General features: G+C 38.1%; 1 protein-coding gene across 1 annotated transcript in view; it reads left to right on the forward strand.

The window, feature by feature from the left end:
* The first annotated feature begins 9,013 nt into the window (after positions 1-9,013).
* The window catches only part of ATG4C (autophagy related 4C cysteine peptidase), an 85,616-nt gene continuing 79,226 nt past the window's right edge, over positions 9,014-15,403 (forward strand). The window contains exon 1 of the mRNA XM_007164341.2: positions 9,014-9,119. The gene's annotated coding sequence lies outside the window, so the exon portion shown is untranslated. The remainder of the gene's footprint in view (positions 9,120-15,403) is intronic.

Genomic DNA, 15,403 nt, shown 5'->3' on the forward strand with positions numbered 1-15,403 from the left:
AACCTCCATACTATTCTCCATAGAGGCTGTACCAATTTACATTCCCACCAACAGTGTAGGAGGGTTCCCTTTTCTCCACACCTTCTCCAGCATTTATTGTTTGTAGATTTTTTGATGATGGTCATTCTGTGTGGTGTGAGGTGATATCTCATGTAGTTTTGATTTGCATTTCTCTAATAATTAGCGATGTTGAGCATCTTTTCTTGTGCCTCTTGGCCACCTGTATGTCTTCTTTGGAGAAACATCTATTTAGGTCTTCTGCCCATTTTTTAATTGGGTTGTTTGTTTTTATGGTATTGAGCTGAATGAGCTGTTCATAAATTTTGGAGACTAATCCCTTGTTGGTCGCATCATTTGCAAATATTTTCTCCTACTTTGTGGGTTGTCTTTTCATTTTGTTTGTGGTTTCCTTTGCTGTGCAAAAGCTTTTGAGTTTAATTAGGTCCCATAGACAACGAAATTTTGAGTGATTCTTTTTTCTTACTGCTTTTTGGCAGTTTACAATGATTTACAATCTATATATATTTTATTTTATAATTGGAAAAAATAGTAACTTTCAAAAGAATGGAAGGAATAAAGAGAAGCAAAGAGAGAAAAATGTGAATTTTGAATTCATGCTTATCTGAGTTCAAATCATCTGAAAATTGAGACATGTTAGACAAGCCAAAGCATATGACTTTTATTACCCACTGGGTTTCAGGTGCCTTAAATACATCAGTTCTGCCACTAGTCCCAAGCAAGAGGAACCATGCCTTAGAGCAGCAGTCCCCAACTTTTTGGCACAAGGAACTGGTTTCATGGAAGACAATTTTTCCACAGATGGGGGTGGAGGATGGGGGGTGGGGTGGGGAATTGTTCAGACGGTAATGTGAGCAGTGGGGAGCGGCAGATGAAGCTTCGATTGCTCACCCACTGCTCGCCTCCTGCTCTGTGGCCCGGTTCCTAACAAGCTGCGGACCTGTACTGGTCTGCGGCCCAGGGGTTGGGGACCCCTGCCTTAGAGGGCTCTACATGTAATATGATCACAAAAATCATACTGAAAACACAAGAGTATGTTTATCATTCTCTAACTGGCTCTCAGCACTAACCTGGTGCCACCCCTCACCCTAAACAGCTGTTCCTGTGACTAACATTGTTCAGGTCCCAGGAAAATGCTTCTCCACATCTTTTGCCCTACAAAAGACAGCTATATGCAAATGCTGTAAAGTTCTGGGATTTGCTGGTAGCAACATCAAATATAAATACTGCTTCAGAGTATGGAGAGGATTTGAGTTGCAAAATACTTAGGTAAGAAAAAAGACAACTTGTCAAATCTTATGTTTCAAAAAGCATGAATGCCATAGATTCCTGTATAACAGAGACTCATTTCACAATAGAGCCAGGCATTCATTTTCTTGCTTCTGTTCCTATTCCAATGTGTGGTTCCAAGTTAATTATGAATTAGCATGGTATTTGCAACAGTTGTGTATGGTGACTGTGGTGAATATTTCTAAAATGGCCTACTGTGATCCCCACCTCCTTGCACGTATGCCTTTGTGTAATAATCTCCCCTTGCGTGTGGGCTCAGCCTAGCAGATTGTTTCTAATAAGTAGAACACAGCAAAAGTGATGGGGTGTCACTTCCATGATTGGCTTTTAAAAGCGTGTGACTTCTATCTTGCTAGCAGACTCTCTCTATTGCCTTCTTGGCTCACATGCTTTGATGAAACAAGCTGCTTTTTCAAGAGGCTCATGTGGCAAAGAACTGAGAGAGGCGATGACCAATAGCCAGTGAGAAACGAAGGCCCTCAGTCCAACAACCTGCAAAGAACTGAATCCTGTCAACAACCACTGAATGAACTTGGAAGCACATTTTTTCCCAGTCATATTTTCAGATGGGATCACAGACCTTGGCTGACCTTGATTGCAGCCTTGGCAGAGACCAGGAAGCAGAGGACCCAGCTAAGTCATGACCAGATTCCTAACCCACAAAAATTGTGATAATAAATATTGTTTTTTAAAACCACTAAGACATGGATAATTTGTTATACAAAATACATGATTAATACAGTGGCTGAGAAACATTTTGCAATTTCAAGCATTATATATTACTCTTTAAATGTATGTATATGCATGTTTAAACATAAAATACACTTTTCCATAAAAATATGATTAACAATGTTGAACACCTTTTCATGTGCTTTTTGGCCATCTGTGCATATCCTTTGGAGAATGTCTATTCAAGTCTTTTGCCCATCTTTTAATTGGATTATTGTCTTTTTGTTGTCTATCTTTAAGTTCTTTTTATATTCTGGATACCAGACCCTTATCAGATATATGATTTGCAAATATTTTTTTCCCCATTCTGTGGATTGTCTTGTCATTTTCCTCATAGTGTCCTTTGATGCATGAAAGTTTTAAATTTTGATGAAGTATGATTTCTCTATTTTTTCTTTCTTGCTTGTGATTTTGGTGTCATCTAAGAAGCTGTTGTCAAATCCCAGTCATGAAGATATACCTGTATGTTTTATTCTAGGGGTTTTAACATTTAAACGTTTATATTTAGATCTTTGATCTATTTTGAGTTAATTTTTGAACATGGTATGAAGAAAAGATCCAACTTTATTCTTTTGCATGTGGAAACCCAGTTGTTCCACCACTATTTATTTGTTGAAGAGACTATCCTTTGGCAATTGAATGGTCTTGGCATTCACTGCTTTTTTTCTCTTCAATTATTTTTATTGTGGTAAAATACACATAACATAAAATTAACTATTTTAACCATTTTAAGTGTACAGTTCAGTAACACTAAGTACATACACATTGTTGTGCAACCATCACCACATCTCTAACACCATTCATTCACAGAGTCGAAGTTCTGGTCCACAAACCCTTCCCTGTAAGAGGTTCAATGCTTGCGAAAGAATTTGTAATAAACCAGGCCTCCCAGGATGGCTAGCTCCAGAAAAAAAAAAAAAAGAATCCATTTTATTTTACAGAATCCATTTTACCTTACAAAACTGAAACTCTATATCCGTTAAATAATGACTCCATTCATCCCTCCCCCTAGCCCCTGGTAATCACATTCTACTTTCTATCTCTATGAATGTGACTACTCTAGGTACCTCAGGTAAGTGAAATCCTACAGTACAGTTGACCCCTAAACAACATGGGTCTAAACTGAATGGGTCCACTTATACTCAGGTGTTTTTCAATAGTAAATACTACAGTGCTACAGAATCCATGGCTGACTGACTCTGTGGATGCAGAACTGTGGTTATGTAGGGCTGACTATGAGTTACACGTGCAGATTTTCAAAAGCGCGGGGATGGGTGCCCTAACTCCCTCATTGTTCCAGGGTCAACTGTATTTGTCTTTTTGTGATTGGCTTATTTCACTCAGTATAATGTCCTCAAGTTTCATCCATATTGTAGCATGTGTCAGAACTTCCTACTTTTTTAAGGAGTAATAGTTCATTATGTCCATACACCACATTTTGCTTATCCATTTATCTGTTGATGGACACTTGGGCTGCATCCACCTTTTAGCAGTTGTGCATAATGATGCTATGATGTGGGTACACAGCATGTGCTGCTTTTTGTTAGAGAGAAAAACTTTTCCCAGAAGCCACCCATAGCAGATTTTCCCTCACACCTCATTGCCAAGAATTATCTCACATGTTCATGCTTAAACCAAGAGAAATGGGCCACAGTGTTTGATTTAGGGTTCCATTGTAAAAGAAGGTTGTGAGTATAAGTCAGTAAGTTACACACTCTGCTGTCAAGACTAGTGAAGTCTACCTGCACTGGGTGAGCCTCAGATTTATATAGGATTTCTGTTTTGAGACCTTGAGGCTAGTGAATACTTCCTCATATTCCTGGCATCCTTGGTCATCATCTTTCTTGTGTGTTCTCACATGTGCTTCCTTTCTTTTTTTTTTTTTTTTATTTTTTTATTTATGGCTGTGTTGGGTCTTCGTTTCTGTGCGAGGGCTTTCTCTAGTTGTGGCAAGCGGGGGCCACTCTTCATCGCGGTGCACAGGCCTCTCACTATTGCGGCCTCTCTTGTTGTGGAGCACAGGTTCCAGATGCGCAGGCTCAGTAATTGTGGCTCACGGGCCCAGCCGCTCTGCGGCATGTGGGATCTTCCCAGACCAGGGCTCGAACCCGTGTCCTCTGCATTGGCAGGCGGATTCTCAACCACTGCGCCACCAGGGAAGCCCTGTGCTTCCTTTCTTATGACCCAATCTCCCGCTACTTTCCTCCATTCAAAATCTTTCCATTGCTTCTCTAATGCTCTAATTCGCTACCTCTGGATTCTCCTCACAGAATTTTTGCCTCACCTTCTGGTCTTAACAAATGCTGACACTTCTCTGAAGATTCTGTCCCCCTGCAACTTTCTTGAAAGTATGTCCTTTTGTCTTTTTGGTCTCATTTATTCATGAACACTGGGTCCAGAGGTGAGTTCAGCTCTCTCCTTATTCTTCAATGTTACATCTAAACCAGTAACCCTCTGTTTTTATGTAAAAATCCCGTTCCTTGAAAAATTTCATGATATTTACATATATTGTTCTCCACCCTCCCTCATTTCTGTCACCTTTCGGCTTCCTGGTTACTAGCTCAGATGCCCATCCACCTGGCTAGTAATCTTATCCATGTCCATGGTTTCAACTCTCACCTAAAGCTAATGAGTCCCAAAGCTATATATTCAGCTCAAATCTTCCTCTTAAGCTCCATATCTAATTGCCTCCTGGGCATAGCCCTCTGATGATGCTTAAGCATTCCTAACTAACTCAACACGTGGAAAAGTGAAAAAACAGAAACCTGGGAGTCTCCTTTGATTTCTTCCCTCCTTCACCACTCCTCTTGGTTCTATTGTCCTAATATCTCCGACCAGTTTTTGCTCTTCCCTTATTACTATTTATTTCAGATCTTCCTTTTTTTAAAACCTGAATTATGAAAACAATCTCCTAACTGTTCTTTCCAGCCCAAGCCATTCTCCATAATCCTGCAAGCAGCAGCCTAAAATGCAATTTAATTATGTCATTCCTTAAATGGTTTCCTTTATAACCAGATTAAAGTTCAACACTCTTATCTTAGTATACAAGTACCACTCCCCAACTCTCATGTTCCAGCTATAATAAATTTCTGGGTTATCCTAAACTGGTCGAATCTCCCTCTTCTGAAGCTAGTTATTTTTGTCATTTAAGTTATCTCAGGACTTCCTCCTTCAGGATCCCTCAATTTGAGAATAACTGACACTCCTTGTTCTCTTAATACCCTGTTCATACCTCTATCATAATGTTTATCACACTGTGAGCCGTAAGTTACTTCTCTGAATTCTTTTCATATTTCCATGACTTAGCACAGTGCTGGGTGTTCAGTAAATATTAGCTGTGAATAGATTTTGTGCTGCATTTCAAGGTTAAAGTTTACTTTGTAGCACTTGCTGAAGTCTGGTTATGAAAGGAAAAGGAAGATGGAATAATATTGCATCTAGGAGGGAAACTGAGTCCACTGAAGTTGCTTTCAGAATTGTGGGGATTCAGTACATGTTTGTAGGCTGAGGCAAAGGGGGCAGTGGAGAGAGTGAGCTTGAGGATGTAGGAAAGGGGATAGAAATAAGGTCACTTGGAAAGGAGAAAACGTTTTCACCAAGTTTTCCTTAAAATAATTTTATAATTTCCACAAGGTATTCATCTCATCAAGGCTGAGTTCAATTTATCTCAAAATAACGTTCCTGATCAGTCATACATGGTACCTGTTTACTTATTAAACAGGACCTTCATCTTTCTCTGGGTCCTGGAGGGAGATGAATAAGAAGTATACTTGGTAGAAGTTAAGAATTAAAAGTTTACTAGCAAAAATCTGGAGCTGTATCACAATCAATGCTACTAGAATGGCTTCTATGTTTTCAAAGTACACACCTGGGATATGATGAATTTTGGAAAGGGCTTGACGCTTAAGATGAATGTTTTATATATATATACACACTAAGCAGTGAATTGCTGTTTTTCATGATTTTTAAATGTAGCATTCTATTAGTCAAATATTCTGGTTTTAATAGCTATTTAATTATACAATCTGATTTATTAATTAAAATAATAGGGACTTCCCTGGTGGTCCAGTGGTTAAGACTCTACGCTCCCAATGCAGGGGGCCTGGGTTCGATCCCTGGTCAGGGAACTAGATCCCGCATGCCACAGTGAAAAGATCCCGCACGTGGCAATGAAGATCCCGTGTACCGCAACTAAGACCCGGTGCAGCCAAATAAATAAATAAATATTAAAAAAATAATAAAGCACGGGTGTTAAAAACAGCTTATGTATGAATGAGAAGGGAGTTTTCAGGGCCTCAGTCATCACCATGAACTCCCACAAGCACTGATGGAGAACTAATTATTCTGTACAAAGTACGGTGCTTACAGCTGAACGGGACACAGATGTTTAAGATGTAGCTCCTGTCTTTTAGAAAGTATATTCACTACTAAAGAGTTCCAGTTAACCAAATGCATAAGTGATTATTGAAAGTTGATGTTGAAGATAGTTTCTAAATACTTAGAACGCTATCTGGTTCAAATATAGTAGCATATTTTTCACTAATTGTATGATTGATATTATTTAGGTACTTTCTGAAAATAGGGTTATAGTTTATTTTTAAAACTTTCAACACCCTGACTAAAATTTTACCTTCAAAAAATATTTTATGTCCCAAGCCCTGTTCTAAATACTTTATGGTGGCTTTTATTATCATCCTATTGTACAGTTGAGGAAACTGAAACACAGAGAGAAGAGTAATTTGCCCAAGTGTAGAGCTGTGACCCTTACACAGGTATTCCACTGCAACGGCCTTTTAATTTTTAATTAAAAATTTTTTTGACTAGGTAAGACATTCACATGGTTTAAAAATAAAAGTGTGTATAATAAAAAAAGTTGATGTTACACATATTTTACTTTCTGTTTTCCATTCAGATAAAGCTCTCTTCTTTTCACTTACTTTTAATTCTTTCTTAATTATCAAAACTGTATGTGCTTCAAAAAAAGACTATAGTGCCTAGGCAGAGTGCTTTGCCCCTAGCAGCACTTATCATGTATTTGTTGAACCGAAATGAACATCTTGTCCAGTTTTGACTCTGTGTGGTTGGCAATTGGCTGAATTGCAAAGTCAAAGACACATTTAGAGGAGAGAATATTGCTGAGCACTGCAGCTGCAAGAATCTCTTTTAAAAACCTAAAGTCTGTTACATAAATTATGTACTCTTTAGACTCTTTCCCACATTCATTTATACAATTGATCATTGAAACCACTTTAGAAATATGTGTATCAAACATTTAGCATATTTTAAAGCTTCCTTAATAACAACCCTAATAAGTGGATCCAATTACATGTTTATTTACTACAAACACCTATGAATAACAGATAACCTAATTATAGTTTATTATTACCTCTGAATCATTCCGATGAAAATGTTTTCTCTCACAGAGTTCATATTGCTTTGGTGTATGAGTATCAAAAGCAGCAGATTGTTTTCCATGATCGTAGGTTTTAAATATTTACCTGCTTGTGCTGCATAATTTAGCACACTGGAGTTGGAAAGCAGTTTGTATGGTAGCTGATGCCATGCCAGTGTTAGAGAATATAACTTCCCTGTGTGACTTCTACGTGAAGTTGTAAAAATGGAAAGTATTCTACTCTTTTACTAACCAATTAAAATTTGTTTTTGCTGTAAATCCACAGACTACCAATGTTTGTGGTATACACACAGTTTTATTTTGTATAATTACCATGTAGTTTATTTAAAGAAAGCATTGCTTCTCGCCTCCTGTTAATGTATGATATTAAAAATGAAATACATTCATTCTTGTAATCCGAGTCTTTATGAAAGTAACAAAAAAGCATCCAGACAGCTTGTTAAATGCATGTTATCTGTCCTAAGAAATCAAAACAGAGTTCCGTATTTTAAAATGTGGAACCACTGGCTATCCAATCAGGCAAGAAAACAGTTATTTTGTTTGCTCACTCTAAAAAATGTTACATCTTGCTATATCCTTTGTATGATAGGTTACTTGGTGGCCCTACTGCATAACAGAAAATAAAAAGTTGCATTACCTGTTTTTGTGAGACTAATAATAAAAATAAGATAATTCAAACCATTAAACACACAAAAAAATTGAAAACCCTTTTCAAATCTACTTTTGAACTTTTCAACTCTGCATTCTGAAAGATTTTCTTTCCCTCGTGGTTTCATAGTCTGGTAGTACAGACTGTTAATTTTTCACTTCTCGCTCTTATTGTAATTTCCTATGCAATTCGGGAGCACGTTTGGTAACCCTTGTTACAGCACAACCTTGCAGTACTGCAAAAACGACACAGGATTACACTTTGCAATAATTTAGTATTTCTCTCAACACCCCTTATGAATGAGGATAAAAATTTCCATTTCATAAAAAGCCTTTGCAGACTGTCCTGTTTCAATTCTGGAAAATAATCTGAACGTCGAAAATGAACGCACATATTCCTTGATATTTAATACCTTCACAAAAGGAAAGGAGGGAATACTGGTATTTTTACCAAAGTGGGGCTTGCTAGAAAGGTCTACATTAATCTAAAGGATTTAATGAATCCTCTGAAATCGCCTTTGAGGTCTGCAGGTGTCAGGGGCAGAGTGAAGAATAAGGGGCGCAGTGCATGCTGGATCTTGTAGTTCCCGCGCTGGAAGCGAGGGAGTGTTGCATGGCAAGCTGGGAGTTGAAGTCCAATTGTTCAGCAGGAAGTCATGGCAGGAATAATGTAGTTTGTCTATCGGAGACACCGCTTATAGATGGATACTTTCTCTTGATTCTGCGCTTGCTATATTGGTGACTTACAGTCTGAGGCGGCAAACAGGACGAAAAAAGGAAAAAAGGATGAAGTAAACGGACCGGGGGCCTGTAGGCCGCTGCTATTGCTGCTGCCAATCAATAGGCGTTAGTGCCCCGGAAGTGGCTGACCTACTGGGTTTGAAGCGGGGGGTGGGGCGTTTCTCTTACTACGGTGGCCGGGGAGCTCGAGGTGCCTGTAGCTGCGGCGCTGAGGTCGGGGTGTCTGCGTGTGTGTCGGCTGCTTTTGTGGCGGCTGCTGGTGGAGCTGGAACATTTCCCGGTTGGTGGCTCCTGCACATTGTTTACATTTCTCCAGTTCTGTTTTCGGTTTTTCGGTGAGGGGTCGACTTGAGGTTCCTCTGACTCCGCTAGCCTCAGAGAAGGTTGGGACTTAGTGTCTCCGGTCCTTCCAAATGACCGGGTTTCTTGGGGGGCCCTGCCCTCAGTGGAGACCCAGTAGCCAACCGTTTAGGCTCTCTGAGGGTTTTGGCGCCTCCCTCATCTCTGTTTCTGGGGTAATTTGTTTTCTGACTCCTTGCCCTTCCTGGGCTCCAGGGCTAACGAACCGTAAGCCTTCCTGTGGGCAGCTGTTCCCCCTCTCCTAGAGGCTTTTCTTACGTGTTTCAGGCACGATCTCTCGTCCTCTAAGCTATTGCATCCATTTAACTCCTTCCCTGTTTCTCTCCATTAAAAAAAGAACAGAAAAGAGAAAAAAAAAATCCCCCCAAATGAGATTCTCAAGATCTCAATCTTCTCATTCCTAACTCCTTTATCCCTTTTTAGGCCTTTGTGACTGCTTCAGACCTTTAACACATTTGCCTGAATATCTTAATGCTTTTCCATTCAGACATTAACGTTTAATCATTTTATTTGATTTCTTACTCATCCTCAACTCTTCGACTTCCATCCACATGTCAGGGCTTTTTAGGTTGGATGTTCAAACACATTGTTATGATGACTGGTGAATACGAGAGACGTCAACGAACAGCCAAGCCTGACTCTGCTTATGAAGTTTATACTTAAGATCTATTTGGCTTACATTTTTGTTTTGTATTGATTATTTTCCCACAAGGGGTTCACTGCTACCCTATGGTTAGAGGATAATACCTCGTCCTACAGCTCTTTGTATCTGAATTACTTAGATGGGATTTTTTTTCCCTTTCCTACTCGAAACATATGTCCCCAGTAGAATTTTTGCGATGATTTTGTGTCAATTAATAGCAGATAGACACAAGGGAATGCTCTTTCCTCCTTGGTTGTTTATGATTTGTAATTAGATTGTGAGTCATTGAAAGTACACAGAGGGATTAGAAAAGCTTTGAAAGGTAAAGTCTGTGTGTGTACCAATTTACAAGTAAATAAAGTGTCTTCCCTGAACAAGGGAGCGTTTCTAATTAGTCGAATAATCTGATGCTATATTGAATTAATTATCAGTTCTTTCACTGTAAAATTTTGGGAAGTGTTTAAAGTTAAAAAGTAGCCAATATGAGAACTTTTATAGTTTAGTAAAAAGAGTTTAAAAACCATTTAACTGATGCTCCTTTTTCTGTAAAATGGAATACAAATATATTGAAAAGTTTATTTGTTGTGATTGTTTATGAGATATTTCTATATATATATATATATTTTAAATTTATTTAATTTATTTAGTTTTGGCTGTGTTGGGTGGTCGTTTCTGTGCGCCAGTTTTCTCTAGTTGCGGTGAGCAGGGGCTACTCTGTTGCAGTGCGCGGGCTTCTCATTGTGTTGGCTTCTTGTTGCAGAGCACGGGCTCTAGGCACGCGGGCTTCCATAGTTGTGGCTTGGGGGCTCTAGAGCTCAGGCTCAGTAGTTGTGGCGCACGGGCTTATTTGCTCCGCGGCATGTGGGATCTTCCCAGACCAGGGCTCGAACCCGTGTCCCCTGCATTGGCAGGCGGATTCTTAACCACTGCGCCACCAGGGCAGGGAAGCCCCTTCTACATAATTCGATAGATCTGGTAAAACAGCATTGTTTACTATTCAGTAATGTTTTGTAGACAGGAATTTTTGTACTTCTTGTCTTTCTGGGGACCATGTAACTTAAATAACTTTGCAGCTTTCTTCTATTCTGAGTATTTTACTATTCTAATAGTAAAATTATTGTTTTTCTTTAGGAGTCAAATATAATCTCTATGTCAATAAAATATAAATATTAATACTTGTACCCAGTCTAAATGAGGTTATTCCTAATTAATCAGAAATGGTTTTAGCCATGCTTAAGAGTGGGGCTAAATGTATAATATTTCAGAATTAATTCACTCATGAAATTCTTATTGGATAAATGATATGAGGCTAGACATTACTCAAATTTGAGATTTTATTCATTTAGTAGGCATTTATTAAATGCTTCTTACTATTTAACTTTTGTCACAATATCATCAAAACATTTATTGAGAACATTCTCTTGTCCTCAGCTCTGTACCAGATGCTTTAAAGCAAGAGTCCCTAACCCCCGGGCCACGGACTGGTACTGGTCTGTGGCCTGTTAGGAACGGGGCTGCCCCGCAGGAGGTGAGTGGTGGGCGAGTGAAGCTTCATCTGCTGCTCCCCATCACTTGCATTACCACCTGAACCATATTCCCCTCCCCACGAAACTGGTTCCTGGTGCCAAAAAGTTTGGGGACCGCTGCTTTAAAGCATTATTGCATTAAATCATTATACCAACTCATTGAGCTATTGAGTATTATTTACATTTAGCAGATGAAGAAACTGAAGCTCAAAGAATTCAAGTAATTTAGTCCGGTTCCTTTTGACTCTTCCCACTTACTACAGTTGCAAAGATTTGTTCACTACTCTGGACTATATAAAGAGCATTAATTCAATAAATACTTGCTAAGCAGCTATTACGTACCAGATACTCTTCTAGGTGCTGGGAATATAACAGTGAACAAGAGACAAAAGTCCCTGCTCTTAGGGAGCTTACACTCTATCAGAATGTTTGACATGTAAACCTTGCCTTCAAGAAACAAAATATAGCCAGTATGCATTTGGTTTTATGTGTTTTAGAATGTTAAGGTTGAAAAGAGAGATTAACCAAGGAATATTTCATGAAGAAGATGAGATTTGATCTAGAACTAAAATAGTGAGTATAAATTTGATAGGTAGAAATTGGGAGGAAAGTAATTCCAGTTTGAGGCATAAAATGAGCAAAATTCTAAATTGTAGGAGAGAGAGATTAGTGGGAGGGACAGTTAACTGGACTGCTTTGTATCTTCATTTCTTTGCATATAAGTGCGCAGTGTTGGCTGAATTTGAAACAAATGTTTAAATGAATGAAGCTGTGGCAAGAGCTCAGATACCAGGCAATGAGGAATTAGATAGATCTAGTGTTATCATTGTGGGATTTAAAGAAAAGAATTAATTGGATAACTGTTGGTGAAAGAACCAGTAAGCACTGTTAATTACTGAATGTTGGGAGTGGCATGGTGGCCAAAGGAGAAGGGAGGCTAGCCTACCAGGTTTGAACTGAGTGGGTCAGGTGTATTGTAGATTTACCTGGGATGAGGGTTTTTTATTTGTTTGTTTATTTTATTCCAAGATGCACCATTATTTTATGAACTGCCGTGAAAGAAAAAAAATATTGCCCATTAAACATAAAAAGATTGTCAACTGTAAGATGTATTCAGTTTCAGAGTTTAAAATGTAAAAATGTGTGATCTAGAAATGATGAAATAAGGTACTCCTTATGATGGTTCGTGAGCCTTGTAACTACTTAATTTTTTTGGACTGTTTATAAATGTTTGTAATCTTTGACGTGCATTCAATCATTTAACACTTATTTATCTACTAGGCACGCTTCTAGGCCACAGTGATATAGTGATGAGTAAATGCAGTCTCTACCTCATAGAACTTATGAGGGGAGGCAGACATAAATCAAATATTCCATCAAAGAAATGTAAAGTTGCAACTATTGTAAGTTCTATGAAAAAGGACTTGATGTTATACAGAAGAAAAATTGTTTACAGAGGAGATAAGAGTGTGGATGAGGAGAGGCCAGATGAGAGATGGTAATATCTTAGACAAGGTGGTGGTGAAGACAGGTAAAAGTGGATGGGTTTTAGAGATGTTTAGGAGGTGGAACTGGTTGATGAATTGGATATGAGGAATGAGGGAGAGAAAGGTGCCATCGGCCACCACTAGCATGTTGGCTTTTGTAACTGGATGGATTGTGGTACAGTTCATTGAGGTTGAGAACATTGTAAGATGACTGGGTTTGGGGGGACATGCTTTGTTCGTTAATATTTTTTCACCGTGGCATCAGTGTTCAAGGTTTATGTCTTAATTATTCTTTTTTTTCCTTTTATGTCATTGTTTAAGTTAAGTATGTTTGAGGAATGCTGTACCTGAAATAAGTTTTTTCAGTATTTTTTCCCTTGAGTGGGCAGGGATAAGGTTCTAGATGAAGGCTTTTGGAAATATGTTGGTATTTGTTTTGAATTTATATGTAACATATTCAACCATATATATGAATAGGTAACTGAGTAATACAGCTCTATATCATTTTTAATTGCACTTGGGATTTGGCAATAAATTGGGCATCTGGTTAAATTCTAACTTCATTCATTGGTGTATGTGTAAATATAAATGTGTATTAGGGAAAAAAGACATGCTTATGATTTTCTTTGAAATAACTCCATTGTGTAGTTTTTGGTAGATATTGAATTAATACAGTCAGTTATTATTTAAATTTTACATTTCATAGTAAAGCAGTAGAGGGTACAGAGCAAAAAGCTTGGGCTTGGAGTCAAATTGCCTGGATTCAAGGTGTGTTTTGCTATTTAGTAGCAGTAGGATCTTGCAAAAGTTATTTAGCCTTTGTTATTTTTTAAATCTATAAAATGAGGATAATAATAGTACCTGCCTTATAGAGTTGTTGTGAGGATTAAATGAGATGTTATGTGTGCATAGGTTTACAAAATTCCTGTACAGAGTTTGTTTATTATTATTGTTATCATTATTATTATTATAGTGATGTGGTGTCTGGGATCATCTGTACTTCTGTAACAACATTTTAATTTAGAGTTCCTTTTTTTTTTTTTTAAGTTATTATTCGGGGGTGGGTTTTTTTTTGTTTGTTTTTTATTATTTATTATTTATTTATTTTTGGCTGTGTTGGGTCTTCGTTTCTGTGCGAGGGCTTTCTCTAGTTGCAGCGAGTGGGGGCCACTCTTCATCGTGGTGCGCGGGCCTCTCATTGTCGCGGCCTCTCTTGTTACGGTGCACAAGCTGCAGACGCGCAGGCTCAGTAGTTGTGGCTCACGGGCCCAGTTGCTCCACGACATGTGGGATCTTCCCAGACCAGGGCTCGAACCCGTGTCCCCTGCATTGGCAGGCAGATTCTCAACCACTGCGCCACCAGGGAAGCCCCTAGAGTTCCTTTTAACTAATAGATCTTAATTGGGGAAAAAATCGTTTGGTAGTCATATTTGGATTTGGAGAAAATATTATACAAGACAGCTTTTGTTTATTCACAGTTGTCCTAGGTGAGTCAGCACATGTCATCTTTCACAGAATTCTCATCAGAGATTATGGTTAGTCTACAGCTATAATTGGAAGTTAATGATGGATTGGCTTATAATTACTTATATTTGTTAGGATTATTACTTTTATTTTTAGTCCAACCTGTCTGAACTTTGTACTGGCTTTTAGGTCTTATGGATAGGGTGAAGACATAGTTAAACGTTATAAAGTCTGATCAGCTGCTCTAAAGTCGATTTAATTTCCATCATACTTTTTTCCCCAACTTTTTTTCTTTTGAAAGTTTCAAACCTATACAAAAAAGTTTAAAGAGTAGTACGACAAATACCTGTATATCCTTTACCTGGACCCACTAGTTGTTAACATTATGCTTCTTTTGATTTTTCGCTTTTTCTGTAACACACACACACACACACAAATGCACACCTTTTTTTTTCCTTGCTGAAGCATTTGAAAGTAAGGTGGAAACATCATGATACTTTACTTCTAAATACTTCACCATGCATCGCCTAAGAACTAGGACATCCTCCTACATAACTATAATGCCATTAGCATACCCAAATAATTTAATTTTGATATGATAAAATTATCTAAGGTGTAGGCCATATGAAAAAATTCAGATTTACCCAGATGTTCCAGTAATGTCTCTTATAGCTTTTTAGGAAAAAAACACTGAATTGAATAAGAGATTTCATTGAATTGTATTTGGTTGTCGTGTCTCTCTGTTTTCTTTTATCTAGAACAATCCTCACCTTTTCTTTTTCCTCCTATCTTCCTTCCTTTTTTTTTTTTTTTTGGTGTTTCAAGACACTGACATTTTTGGAAAGTCTAGGCCAATTGTTTTGTAGAATGCCTCACAAAATGAATTTGATTGTTTCTTCACAGTTTCAGGCTAAATAGTTTTTTTTCAAGACTGTTACATGGTAGTTATTGTAAACTTTCCATTTGATCACATCAAGAGTAATGTAATGATAATTTGTCCATTTATTGGTGATGTTAAGGTTGATCACTTAGGTTAACCAGATTCCTACATTTTAAAGGTGTCTTTTCCCTTTTATACTTAACA

Source organism: Balaenoptera acutorostrata, chromosome 1, assembly GCF_949987535.1.
Source record: "Balaenoptera acutorostrata chromosome 1, mBalAcu1.1, whole genome shotgun sequence".
NCBI classification, from domain to species: Eukaryota; Metazoa; Chordata; class Mammalia; order Artiodactyla; family Balaenopteridae; genus Balaenoptera; species Balaenoptera acutorostrata.